Source organism: Vulpes vulpes, chromosome 5 (genome assembly GCF_048418805.1).
Source record: "Vulpes vulpes isolate BD-2025 chromosome 5, VulVul3, whole genome shotgun sequence".
In the NCBI taxonomy this organism is placed as follows: Eukaryota; Metazoa; Chordata; class Mammalia; order Carnivora; family Canidae; genus Vulpes; species Vulpes vulpes.
In genome coordinates, this window is record NC_132784.1 from 23089586 (window position 1) to 23103918 (window position 14333).

The 14333-nt window shown below is 34.1% G+C and overlaps 1 protein-coding gene across 1 annotated transcript in view; it reads right to left on the minus strand.

Moving 5' to 3' along the window:
- LRP1B (LDL receptor related protein 1B) overlaps window positions 1-14333 on the minus strand; it is a 1812620-nt gene that overhangs the window by 441712 nt on the left and 1356575 nt on the right. The gene's annotated exons all lie outside the window — the stretch shown is intronic.

The following is a 14333-nucleotide window of genomic DNA, read 5'->3' on the forward strand; positions in this document are numbered from 1 at the left end:
AGTATCTATGCTTTCTTTCACTCTTTTGTTCATCATATATAATATTTATATTACAAATGTATATTACAATACGAAATGCATGCTTTCAGATAAATAGGATCCGCTCTTTTGAAGTTAGGTTGACTGAAATTTTTATTCACCTGTCAGAAAACAGCAATGTTTAGAATTTAGAAAAATATGGCAATCATTGATTCATTTAGGCAAAAATGGGTATGTATTCTGTGCATATTAGAATACATATATAGGAGTGATCATATGTGAAAAAAGAAATGAAGTTAAATATACAAAAATCAAAGATATACATTCATATGTTGTACCCACTTAATGAACTTATTTATCCATAAAAAGATACTTAAACTATGTAAAAGTACCTGTACCTTTATGCATATTGTTTTGATTTGTTTTAAAAGTTGATTTTTTTTTCCCTGAATGCTATATAAAATAAATGTTTTTGGACTTTTACAACCAGATGAAAAGGAGGTGTGGCTAGAATTTCAAGTATATTAATCCTGAAGAAGCTTTCATTCATATTTACAAGATCTATAAATCAGAAAGGGAAAACTTTATAGCAAGAAATCCAAAAAAAAAAAGAAAGAAAGAAATCCAACAAATATTTTACTGGCTAGATCTAGGCTGAAACAGGTATGGAAGAAAAATATATATGCTTTCACTATAGTTAAGACTTTTTAAAACTTTCATGAAGATTCTCATTGTGTTAAAAAATAAATAAAATAATTGGGAGGTAAAATTTGTTGCCCTATTTTTAACTTTGTAAAGAAAAATTTTACCATTATTAATGCCCTTAAAATACTAGTCAGGCATTGCGTCAAAATGGCAGGGGATGTAACAGTGAAAAGAAGGCATTTTGGGAGCCGGAATAGACAGGTGCTTACTTACTCAGTCTGATTCTTGTCATCTACTTTAATATACCCCAGAGTTCAAATATGGAAGGAAGTATATACAATATTCCTTTTATTTAATCGTAATCTGCTTTCAAAATGCACTGAGTAATACAGATATTATTTTGAGTGAGCAGGGCAAATCAGCCATTTCACATATTTAAGTGCTAATTCTCACAGGTATGGAAACTGTGGCTCAGGATGTCAACAATCCACCATCACGCAGATGACCAGGAAGGGTTCAAGCCAGAAACTTCACTCAGGCCTGTGGTGGATTCTCTATGTTGGCTCATCAAATATAAACAGAATACAACAATATAATAACCTTATGCCAAATGTTTTTTTCCCCTAGGTATAAGGAATAGAACAAACTTCCTCATACTTAAAAACACAAAACAAGCTATGAAAAAGGTGTTAGTATTGAGAAACAAGTCTGTCTTGTTCCTTTTTTCTCAAGTAGTCCCTATTTATTTTAAATCTGCAATATTTCCATGCAAGAGGCTTAGATGAATGATAATAACATTATGAATTAAAATTATTCAGAATAAAACTATCTGGAGTACAGAGTGATTTGATAAATTATCATTATATATAAAGCCAATCTGACTGTGGGAATCACTTTTATGTGGCTAAATAATTTATCAACTTAATAAAAATAAAAGATTTGAAACCTACTAAAATGAAGCAACATTTTATGAATGTCAGGAAAGGAGTAATTTATTTGCTACTTAAACTGAAATTAAAAATAAAGAATTGAATAGAATTAGCACCTTGAGAACCTTCAGGAATTATAACTAAATGTAGAGAAAGAATACTAAGCTTAGAAAACTACAGGGAGAAACTTATGAATAATTTAAGAGAGCAATTTACATAGTTATACTTGAGATAACTTTAATGAACATAGATTCTTTGTATCTAAATGTGATTTTTCAGGAAGGGGAGAAATAAAAATCCTTGTCACTGGTTTTTGAGACCCCATGGAAATTAAGATTCAATGCCAGCATTATAGGTCGATGTTGTTCCCATTTGAGCTCAAAATTTGCAGTAGTGAAATGTTTGTTGGACTGTACGATACAGTGAAAGAAAGTGCCTTTAGAGTATTGGTTTGATTAATTTAGCGCTGAAAATACTTCTCAAGTTTATCCCGGGCCCAGAAATTTTCCGAATTGTCAAAATCAAATGCTATGTTATATAACCGAAGTTTCTCTGGATAATAATTTGTCCTAAAGTGAAAATTCCCATATTCACAGAGACTTGCAGTGACATAATCTAAAATCACAAAATTAAAAATGGGACATTCAAAAGTGGATTGGAAGATTATAAGGATAATATCAGAAATTATCATAACACAAACATCCGTATTATCTTAACAAGGCGTAGACGTTCTTGGCAGGAAAATGTGCAATGAATGCATATTATGTTCCACTATTAACATCCAATTAATTACGGACATTTGAATAATAAGCAAAATATTCCATTTGGCAGCATCGGGATTCTTAAAGGCCTGGGATACACTTTCAGTCCTCAGAGGTTTACTGTATTTATCATATGACCATTGTACTGATGTCGGAATTATTTTACATACAGGTACATTTATAAAAGGAAACAAATCTTTTGCACTTGCAATTAAAGCTCAAAACTACAGAAAATATTACAAATGCCCTTGTATAATTTCAAATAGATAGATTTTTAAGAAATAAAGCTAACATGAAAATAAAGCTTCGACTTTCGTGGGGAAGAGTAAAAAGTGTGAGGTAGAAAGAAAAGAATGAGTAGGTCCAAATTGTTATAAAAGAAACAGGATTAAATATTATTCTTTTAGACATATGGATAATAGTGAAAAGAAACTAATTGGAATCAATTGTCTTTGCATTTAAGATTCTTCTTTTGAATGCTAAACTATTTCCTTTGAACACAGATCTGGGTTGTAATTTTTACAATAAACTCACTCTTTCTAGTCTTATGCCGTTATGAGAAAGCATGCTTTATATACTTTATCCGATATGCCAAAGAAAGATGAGATAACCAAAAAATTCCATGCTGGCACAAAAATGAAGATCTTGTAAATTCTTTTATAGGCAGATGTCTTGATTGAGAAGAGAATCAAGAATGTTATTGTTACTCTGCTCCACTAGGGGAAAGTAAAGTGTGTTACATTATCAGCAAAAAGCACACAACAACAAATAGAAACAAAACAAAAATTCCACAAATTAACAATAGCAGCTAGCCTTTATGTGAGCGTGAGTTTTTATTTGACAAAAAACTGCTTGTAATTTTCAGTGTCTCAGCAGTTTCATTAGAATGACTTAGGGGCACCTGGGTGGCTCAGTGATTGAGCATCTATCTGCCTTTGGTTCAGGTCATGATCCTGGGATCCAGGATTGAGTCCCGCATCCTGCTCCCCACAGGGAGCCTGCTTCTTCCTCTGCCTGTTTCTCTGTCTCTCTGTCTCTGTGTCTCTCATGAATAAATAAATAAAATCTTAAAAAAAAAAAAAGAATCACTTACAACTCATCCTAATCAAATACTTTGTATTGGTAGGCCAACCTGTCAATGTCTCCATTTTTAGGGTACATGCATGCAAATAACATAAACCTTTGAATACATTTCATGAACACATGAATTGACATCCCCTATGAGGAATGCAGTGTAAAGTAGAACCTTCTCTATTCCTGTGAGGGCTTCTTCACACTTCCTTTTTCTTTATTTAATGTGCAGTTTTGTTTTGAGAAGGTATCGCATGCCAATCCCAAATCACTTTTCAAGTCCTAGATGTGTTGCTATTGCTTAGAGGTTCCTGTAATATAAAAAGAACTCCAGCACGGAGAGCAGAACACTCATTAAAAGGAAGAGTCTAGAGACCGTATAACCTTGATCACTACCTTTCAATTTCCTTCTTTTTTTTTTTTTTTTTTTGGTCTGCAGTTTGGTAGATGATTCTCAAGTGAATTCTTTTAGTGCAGTCATGTACTCACTTAGCAAATATTAACTAGGTACCTATTATGTGCTAGAAGCTGATGATACCAAATGAAGTGGCCTTAACAATCCTCATGAAACTATTTAATGGTAGAGGCAGATAGGTAGAGAAAGAATAATACTCTCCTCCCAAAAATGCCAATAGAAATACTTAAAACTTGCTAGCTGTAAGTTTCGGAGTCATAAAAAGTAGAGGCTTCAACACTGAGAATGTACGATGGTAAGAGAAGTTGTCATTTCCACATACAAATCAGAAATGAACTTTTCTTTTGAGCCAAAATAAAGATACGTGCCATCTGGGTTGTTCTCTTTTTCTGTTTAAGCTTAAAACAATATTTATCATTTATCCCACAAGTCTTGTTCTGGTTTCTTTTATTCTTAAGTTTTATATCAGATTCCCTCTTGATTCACAACTTTGCAATATTGCGTGAAACAATTATTACGTGTATGCACAGTCAATACTGGGAAACTATCAAGAAAAATTCTTTACGCACACAAAAATGTATTTGGTATCCATAATGCTATAGCATATTATTTTTACAGCTTATTTTATGTTTAGTTCCTTATTTAATACCCTGCCTCATTGCACATCTTCTCATTTTAATAAATATATACATGTACATATACACATATGATATCAGTTTGCTATTTACATGTTTCAAAATATTTTTCCTGAGTAAAGGGTCCATTTTTTATTCATTTTTGGTATCCCTGATGTAAAATATTTGATGTTTATGTATAATATATACATTTTCTTATGAAATATTTAATATCTAGATTCCTAGAGCCAAAACTCCTAGTACTCATAGGCAGATTTTGAATTCTTAAAATATTACACAGAAATTTCCAGTTTGTTTCATGACCTCCAACCTGTCTTCTATATTGGTCACATCCAACATACTCTGGATGTTCCAATTGAAAGAAACTGAGATGATTTCCAGATGTACAGAGAGAAAGATCTTTTAAACTTCTCTTTTACCTTTTACCATAGCTTTTCGATCAGATCCCTTAAAAAATCAGGGTAAGTTCATACATAGGGGTGTGGCTATTTCTGGTTTCCATTCAACATTGCTTTGGTGGTCTGGACCAGAAGCTCCCTCCTGTAGTGGGAGTTGGCATGTTTTTTCCGGCCTCTCTTCCTCCTCCATGAGCCACAGAGCTAAAGTGATAGCCCAAGACATTTTGATGACTTCTAGTCCTTCTTCCCTCCTTTTAGCAGGGACAATAAGATCCAAAATTCATGTTTAGAGTTAAGGAATGAAGATGAAACACATGGTAAAAGATTGGGTGAGCAAAACCTAACTAGCTTTAAAACAATGGTGTTGGCAAAATTTTTGAGAAAATTCCTAGTGAAAATAGTGTGATGCTTTTCTTTCATTTGTTGTTATAATTTGTTTATATGCCTCTCTTAGAAACCTGTTGAAAAAACTGGCTGTAATTTGGGGCTTGATTATGGTGTTTCTGAGTTATTTGATCATCATGGTGTCTTAATGTTACAGGAGATCCCTGGGTGGCTCAGCTGTTTAGTGTCTGCCTTTGGGCCAGGGCATGATCCTGGAGTCCCGGGTTCAAGTCCCACGTCGGGCTCCCTGAATGGAGCCTGCTTCTCCCTCTGCATCTCTCCCTCTCTCTCTGTGCCTCTCATGAATAAATAAATAAAACCTTAAAAAATATATATATTACATACTAAACCCTGATTCCACCATTATTTCAATTGCAAATCAAATTTAAATCTACTTGTTTTTTATATGTGCTATCTTGCCTTAAGATAAAAGCATACTTTAGAAATGGTGTTGAACTATGCTATACTCTTTCTATCTCAAAATATGTTAAACTATCACTCAAGATCTTCTGTATATTGTTAAGCATACTAAAAGCATACATATTTTACATCAAAGACTATTTGACAGTATGTAGTTGTTCAACACCAAGATCCCATCTTAAGCTGAATCCTACGGAAACACTTTTCAGCAAGTTATTTATGATCATGAAAATATAAAGTTATATTAACAAAACAATGTTTTGTCAGAGTATTTGTGCTTCACTTAAAGATCATATACAATGGGAAGTTAATCGACTTTTTTCAATGTTATACGAGGTATCATATTGTGACTTCTACTATAGAAAGTGAATTTTTAGCATAAAAACTATTACATTTCAATTTTTTAAAAGGAAGTGATGCCTTACAAAAGACTCATCGGAAGGAAGAAACTAATTTTTCAAGCTGAAGTAAATTTATACATGCCTTCTATTTTGCATTTGGCTACATTTTAAAAGACTTCAAGTCTCCTTTGTTCAAAACAGGCTTCATGCCCACTTTTTCAAGGCACATTTATATCTTGGATTCAGCTAATTTACTCCATCATTGTTTACCTTTTTCCTTTGGCAATACCCCTGACATGTTTTAACTTCTAACAGAATATGAAAATGCTGTAATTTTATTCGTATGATATGAATTTAAACACCTAAATGTCTACATAATATTATCTGGAAACCAATGTTTGAATTACCATTTCCTGGAAATCGGCATAGCATTTAAAAAAAAGTATATTGATTCTTAACCATAAATCCTGAAAAAATGTATATCCATGTGACATAATATTTAAGAAATATTTTTTAGAAGAAGTGAGGATTTGGAGGTAAATAATATTTGAATTATTGCTACATATTTCAAAGATTTCTTGCTTTGTGGATTAAAGTGTAAATCTTGGGGGGACTCAAAATTAAGATATCAAAATTATTTAATAAGATCCTCCAGCTGAGTCTGTGCTCAGTTCATAGTTGTAATGAAAAGAAATGGGGAATCTATGAGATATTGGAGAGAAAAGATGACAGGAGTTAGTGACAAATGAAAAACTACAGAAAATCTAAAGTAAGTTTCAATCTCGTCAGGACAAAAAGACATGCTATGGTTAGGAAAAGAAGGTGTAGACTAGACGTAGAAGAATATGTTAAATTTCTGTGACAGTGCACATTCAAAGATTTTCTAAAGAAAAATGGAAATATAAGTGAAGACATGAAGATGAGATTTTGGATGTAATGTAATGATTTGTAAGAAAAACGTGAAAATATGGTTTGAAGGATAAATATATCAAGAGAGAGAATGCATACCAAACTTAGATGAGGAGAGAGATGTGCAGAAGAGGTATGGAGGTGGGGGCGGGAGAGCAAGGAGACTCAGAGTTAGAGAAGGTAACAGAGAAAATAAATTCTTGAGTGGATAATCAATGGAGAAATATGTCAAAGAAAAGGTAAATGGTATGAAATCTGGGGGGAAAATCTTTTAATTTGGCTATGGATAAATTTTAACAATTCTGGAAGGAACAGAACTTCTCTATTCTAAGAAGTTGGGAAGTAAACATGTAGAGAGAAATAAGACATTAGGCATTTTGTGGGGAGTAGTTATTTTATTTATTTATCATTTTTCTAATGAGAGAGATCAGATCTTATTTGAAAACCAAAAAAAGGCTTCATTGAAAGAACTGATTAAAAATGACAGAAGAGTTACTGCATGAGATACTTGAAAAATTTAAAGTGGAGAAGATTTAAGTAAGAAAGAAAACTTTCTCTGAGGTTATTTGAAAACATTCACAGCATAAATTCACATATCCGATTTCTCCATATCATCACTCTCACAATTAACCACCAAATTTATTTAATTGCTTTATTACTAACTGTAAATTTTGCCATCTTCTCCCTCCACTGCTGTCATTCTTAGGGACTTTATGACTTATGCTGATGACCTTGTGAACATCTCAGCTCATGTTCACCTCATCTATTCCAGGGACCTGCATCCCTCCTTTGCCTCTGCCTTACATAAGCAGGGTCACACACTCATCTTAATTACCACATAAGACTGCTCTATTTCCAATTTTACCAATTCTGAAATCATCTCTTAATTTATAGAGTTGTCTTTGTCATTCACGTCCTTACTTCTTACTCTGACTTTAACCCGCTGCTCTTGGTTTCCATGATTCACTAACTTCTAGACCTCAGCTCCTGACTGGCAACTCATGGGTATTCCATTACAATCCAACTTTGAATCTGTCGCCACCTGCTTCCTTTCTGGCTTTTTTTTTTTTTCCTACTGCTTACCTGCTGAATATTATTACTCAAGATCATAGAAACATACTAATTAGATTCTGGAACTCCATCCCAGCTAAATTTATGTTGCTGTAAGTCCTTTTATTCATATTTTATTCACCACAAGAGTTCCAGCAAAACTACCTATCCACTCAAAGCTGCTAACCTTTCTCATATTGACCATCGCCTAGGAGTTTCTTCAATTTCACTAGTGTATTTGCTAAGATATATTTTATTGCAGCATCCTGTTTCTTCATTCCATGTCCAAAACAAGAAGAGGAAGAGAAATTCCCCTAATTCAATCCTCCCATTTAAATTTACCTCATTTAATCCTTCCAATAACCAAAAACGACATGGACATTTGAGAACGAGGTATTTCAAAAGATTGCAGAGGTAGGAAAAATCCAAGCTAGGATTCTAATCTGTAGTGGACATGGTTGGTGCTCCACCTAGACGTCCTCAGATTTTGTTTCCTATTTCTATAATCGCCAGTGCCCAGCTTCTGTATCCTTTGTCTCTAACAATTCCCAAAGGCACTTTTCTTGAGAGAACAGCCACTAGCAGCTCTTCTTTCACAAGCAGTGCTGAGATCTTGTAGGTCTCCCGAGGGTGGCCCTCATCCAATGAATGGTTGGGTGGCAGTTTGAAAGCCAAGCTCCCTCACTCTCAAGTGAGTTTTAGACTCCAGCACTCCCTAAGTAATCAGCTGAGACCTGGACTTTGCTCAGAGTTGAATCTTTGTTTCCTATCCTGCTTCTCTCCCATTGCCTGAATTGAATTTTCATTCCAGGCTCTGTTTCTGGAATACCTGATGTAAGACACAAATTTTGTCCATCTGCTTTCTGGTCCACTATTCTTCCTTCCCCACCCTATTGCTTCTTCCTGTCCAAGTTCCTCCTACCCTCCCGGGAATTGTTTTTTTCTCAGTTTCTTACCCTCTGCCTATGAACATGTGGAGTATCCCCTGACTCCTACACTAACGAAAACTTCCTCAATACCCTACTATCTTCTCAACATCTATTGTTCCCTCTTTCCCTTCATTGTCCAAGTTTCTGTCACTGTCAATGAAATATGCAAGCTCTACATTCTAATTATCTTTCATTTAGTCATTCTTTATATTTGGCTTCTGTCTTTACCAATTTCCTGAAATTGATAACAATTAGCAACATCATCCTCATTATCAACTGCATGTTCTGTTCTCTGCTTTAATATTTCCTAAGCTCTTTATTGCTGGCACACTTTCCTCCCTGGAACTGTCTTCCCTTGACTTCTATGATATAGTGATTTTCTGAGGATTGAAATGAGCATTTTTCTTTTGCCTTATTCTTTTTTTTTTTTTTAATTTTTATTTATTTATGACAGTCATCAGAGAGAGAGAGAGGCAGAGACACAGGCAGAGGGAGAAGCAGGCTCCATGCACCGGGAGCCCGAGGTGGGACTCGATCCCGGGCCTCCAGGATCGCGCCCTGGGCCAAAGGCAGGCACCAAACCGCTGCGCCACCCAGGGATCCCTCTTTTGCCTTATTCTTGATTTTCTTTTTCTCTTCTCTTAATCATTTCATCCCCTGATTAAAAATGTTCTCCATTTTTTATCCTTACATTTCTATATTCTGTACTCTTTCTTGAGTAATCTCATCTATACCATGGTTTATTGCAGAGTCTGAACTGTTTAGTTTAGACTAACAGTTAAACTGTTAAAATAAACTGAAGTAAATTTATACATATCCAACTCTCAATTCCATATATTCTACTAAATATCTCTTCTCCAGAACATGCTATCCTAGGAAGAATCCAGGATTCCAAAACAATTTTAGTTAAAAGAAAAAAATAATAATATTGTTAGGATTAATTTTTTTAGGCATAAAAGACTGGATTTTTCTAAATCCAAACTGATGTTTCATATGTATTTTAAGATTTTTTTCCTCTCTCTCTCCAACTTTGATCAGACCCCTGCTGGCCCAAGAACTTGCAAAGAGAAAGTTCTTTTTTCTTTTCTTTTCTTCTTTTTTTTTTTTTTCTTTTCTTTTCTTTCTTTTCTTTTCTTTTCTTTTCTTTTCTTTTCTTTTTTCTTTCTTTTCTTTTTTCTTTCTTTCTTTTCTTTCTTTCTTTTCTTTCTTTCTTTCTTTCTTTCTTTCTTTCTTTTCTTTCTTTCATTTTTTTCTTTCTTTCCTTCCTTCCTTCCTTCCTTCTTTGTTTGTTTTTAATTTATTGCTGTTTTCTATTTTTTTTTAGTCTCTCTTTTACAGTCTCTCCAGCTCTGTCCACTACTTGGCTTGCGGGTAAAAAAAGAACCCCCTCCTCATAACACTCTTTCTTTCTTTCTTTCTTTCTTTCTTTCTTTCTTTCTTTCTTTCATTCTTTGTTTTTAATTTATTGCTCTTTTCTATTTTTTTTAGTCTCTCTTTTACATGTTTGTCTCCAGCTCTGTCCATTACTTGGCTTGCGGGTAAAAAAACAACCCCCTCCTCATAACGCTCTCTCTAGGATGATAACTATTTCTATGAGTTCCTTAATTTAAAGCATGCTACAATTTCAATAAACTCACTACACTTCTGAGCATTGCTTACGGGCTTTGGGGGCAGGGAAAAGGCTTAGGAAAGAGAGTCTAGGACCATTTTAGATTCTACTTAGTAAAGTGGGGAATGTGTTTTCATGGTAATTTCGTTAATATGTGGGGAATACTATTGCCTATTTAATGGCCCCAGCTACATCTCGGCTCTTCCCTATGTAGGTATACTCTTCTTGCCAATGGCCTCTCTTTGCCACCACCAATGCTTTGATTATTCTATTCTTCAAGTAATATATTCCCACTCTACCTCAGAAACCTCTCTCCTTCAAGTCTTCTCCATAAAACTTCTACTAAACATCACTATTGCTACTACCTTCCCTATGACTACCTACTCTGATTATACCAAATCTCTTGTTTTTCAAAACTCAATGTAACTTCATAAAGATCTTATAGAAATTATGTTAACATAAGATTTAGGCTTGAGTCATATTGGTCTAGTCATTTTATACCTGAAAAAGAATCTCATGGCACAATATGAGACTTAATTTTAACTGAAATTTTGTATTTGTTTAAACTGCAAGCTTAAAAAAAAAACTGTAAGCTTAAACAGATAACTCATTGTGAATGGAAGCAGCATCTTATTTTTATACCACCATACTTCACAGTGCCCACCAGTGTCTTTCATGCAGTAAGCAGTCTTATTTTGTCAAGATGTACTGAACTGAAGGCTGAAGAGGAGATGGAGATGCCTTAACATGATCTCTCACACAGTGTGCTGCACTCAATAAATATATTTTTTTAATAAACTGACAGAAAGTGGAGTATATGTGGGTTGCTTTGCCTGATGTTCTCAATCATCCTAGAGAGAAGGAGGTATGTTTTTATGCTAAGATGGCTGTGGAGATACAAAAATATACTTAAAGAAGGTAAGTATCTTCTTATTGTTGTGCCAGGTACAACACAACAACTTGAGGTTATATACTAGGCACAACAACTTGAGGTTATATACTAGGTTTCAACAAAACATTAAAAAAAAAAAAAAAACCCTACAGATTGGCAAGTAGCAGCAGCAAGAGGTCTACTAAATTGAACTGCATAAATCTGTAATAGGCCAGGCACAAGACACTCTCTACCATACAAATGAAGTGCTGCACTTATTACAAATACAAGGGGAAGAAATTCTTTATTAGAAACAAACTAATTTCCTGCATATCTCTGGGATTCCATAACATTCAAATTATATTTGTTCCTACCATTAGAATAATTATCCACAACATAGTAATTGATCAAGTTTTCTCTATTGAGGATATAATGATTTATTGCTTGATTATAAATTATAATTTAAAAAGATTTTTAAAATACTATCATATTGGAAGAGTATATTTTTATTTTCAAGTTTATGAGTGTGATGTAGACATCAATTTAGTCATGTGTTATATTGTTGGAATTAAACAAAAGCACCCTCTCCCTTCACAATCTTAATATGCAATGGCATAAATCCATGGTCACATGGTTGTAGCCAAGGGGCTCTACAGAGGAAGGGGGAAGTTGCAACCAACTCAAAATTATTTTATAACCTCCTCTCCTATTTTTTTCCAGTATTTTCTCATTATGGCTTATTCTCTCTTTAACTTACAGTTATAACCTTTAAATTTTCAGTGCAATTTAATCCTGAAACTGTTAAAACTGTTTTCTTGAATGCTTAATATTTTTGGTTATTAAGTTTCATAATGTTCACCAATATATGTGCATATGTGCAATATATAGCGCACAGACATACATGTACATATAATGTAGTACAATTTTGGAGTTTCGAAAAACTTGACTCTCCCAAATATCAACTTGATAGCAGAGTAATTACTCAAAATAGCTAACTCAGTTTCCTTATCTGTTAAATGGAGGAAATAATACCACTCTAGGTTTGCTGCAAGCTTTTAAACAGAGTAAAAGGGGAATAGGAATAGAATTCCTGGTATATTGGATATAGGGTATATGAGAGAGACACCAAAGATCATACCAAGTATTTTGACACAAGCACCTGAAATAATAGAACTGGCAGCAGCTAATGGAGGCTTCATAATCGTGAAGAAGATGCAGTTCATCTGCTAAGGTTAAGATTTCTGGTGGATCTTCTTTTGATTACCTAGTGCTACTAGAAAAACCCTCCAAACAAAAAGGCTTAAAACAATAACTTAATTGCTTCTGCATTTGCAATTTGATCAAAGCTCAGCAGGAACAACTCATTCCTTCTTCTTCATATTCACTGTGATACCACCAAGTCTGAGGTGACATAACAGTTAGAGGCTAGACTCATTTAGGTTCACTCACTCAACAGATCCAGCAATTGGTGCTGGCTGTCAGCTCAGACCTTAGCTAGGGTTCTTGGCTGGAACACCAATGGCTTCATGGCTTCCTTGTAGCAGAGTGGCTGGCTTCTAAGAATGCCTCAGGAGAATTATGTTGAAATTTTGTTTTCTTTTATGATATATCCTCAGATTTTACATAGTATCAGTTCCATAATAGCCATAGACCTACTAAAATTCAAGCATATGGAAAAGATGCTCCACTTCTCTGTTTGGAAGAGTCAATGTCACATTTTAACAAGAGCATGTGGAACGGCAGATATTATTGTAATCACCTTGGAAAATAAAATCTGTCACAGATCTGTAATTGAACATGTTGAAAAAGTAGCACATAAAAACATAAGAATCTAGAGTTTAGAGTGAGGTGTGATCTGGCTATCAACATTTTAAAGTCTTTAACATTTAGGTGGGATGAAGCTACCAAAGAGAATAACACCAGACTGAGCCCTGGGGAACTCCAACATTAAGGTGTCAAGAGAAAAAGAACGAAGAAAGGAGAGTGTATTGGAATGACTACAGAAATGGAAAAATCAAGAGACTGGTTTCCTTCTTTCTCATAAGGTCTCTTTGAAATTCACCTCCACAAGATCTGCCCCGTTAATAGAAATTGAGTTTCTTGAGAAACTGAGTTTGTTGTATATACTGTTTCACCTGGGACCTTAGACCAGTCCATGAGATAAAACATAATTCATCTAAATATGTCAAAATAATCTCTTCCCTTTCTTTGGCTAACTCTTTTCCCCTGGTTACATTCCCAATTCTGGGTTACATGTCCATCCTTAGATTAGTCAATCTAAGATATTTCTGGCTAACAGATATCAAACAAATTGACATAAAGATGTTTCTCTTCCCAAATATGATCTGGCAAGGAATAGGTGTTTTATCTTCTCCCCCTTCTCCTTAAGTGTAAACATACTCCCAATGATATATCAGATGTGTTGTAACAGCAATTCTAAAACAGAAAATAGCCTAGTAAAGATAACAGTTGAAAAAGAAAGAAAAACTCCTATAGACTTATGCTCTAAATTTCTGCATCCAAGAGCATTCTTAACCAATGAAGGTTTCTTAACTTTTACATTGTAATCTTAGCTTGAAGTGTGACAAATTGTCAAGGTTATTTCTTTCTCCTATATTAATCTTTTTGTTTCCTTGTTCACTATATTAATACAATGACTTAACTTTATAGCATTTGTCAAGAAACTGAAGCAAATGATGATATTAGAAAAGCTACAAACAACCTATAACAAATAAGAAAGTTTGCAAAGTTTCACGATAGTTGATTTGATGTTTTTCATAGATTGCCTTCATTCTAAATCGATGTTTTTACACTGTGTATCTAATACATCAGGGTTCACTTTTCTACCTCTCCAAAATGAAAAGGACTTCAATCAACATAAAAATCTTCACCTTTTAAATACAAGCAAGCAAAAAACTTTGAAGCCAAAATTATACTAGCAATGAAAGAAAAACAATGGTGGCAAGTTATATAAAGTTTTATAGTAA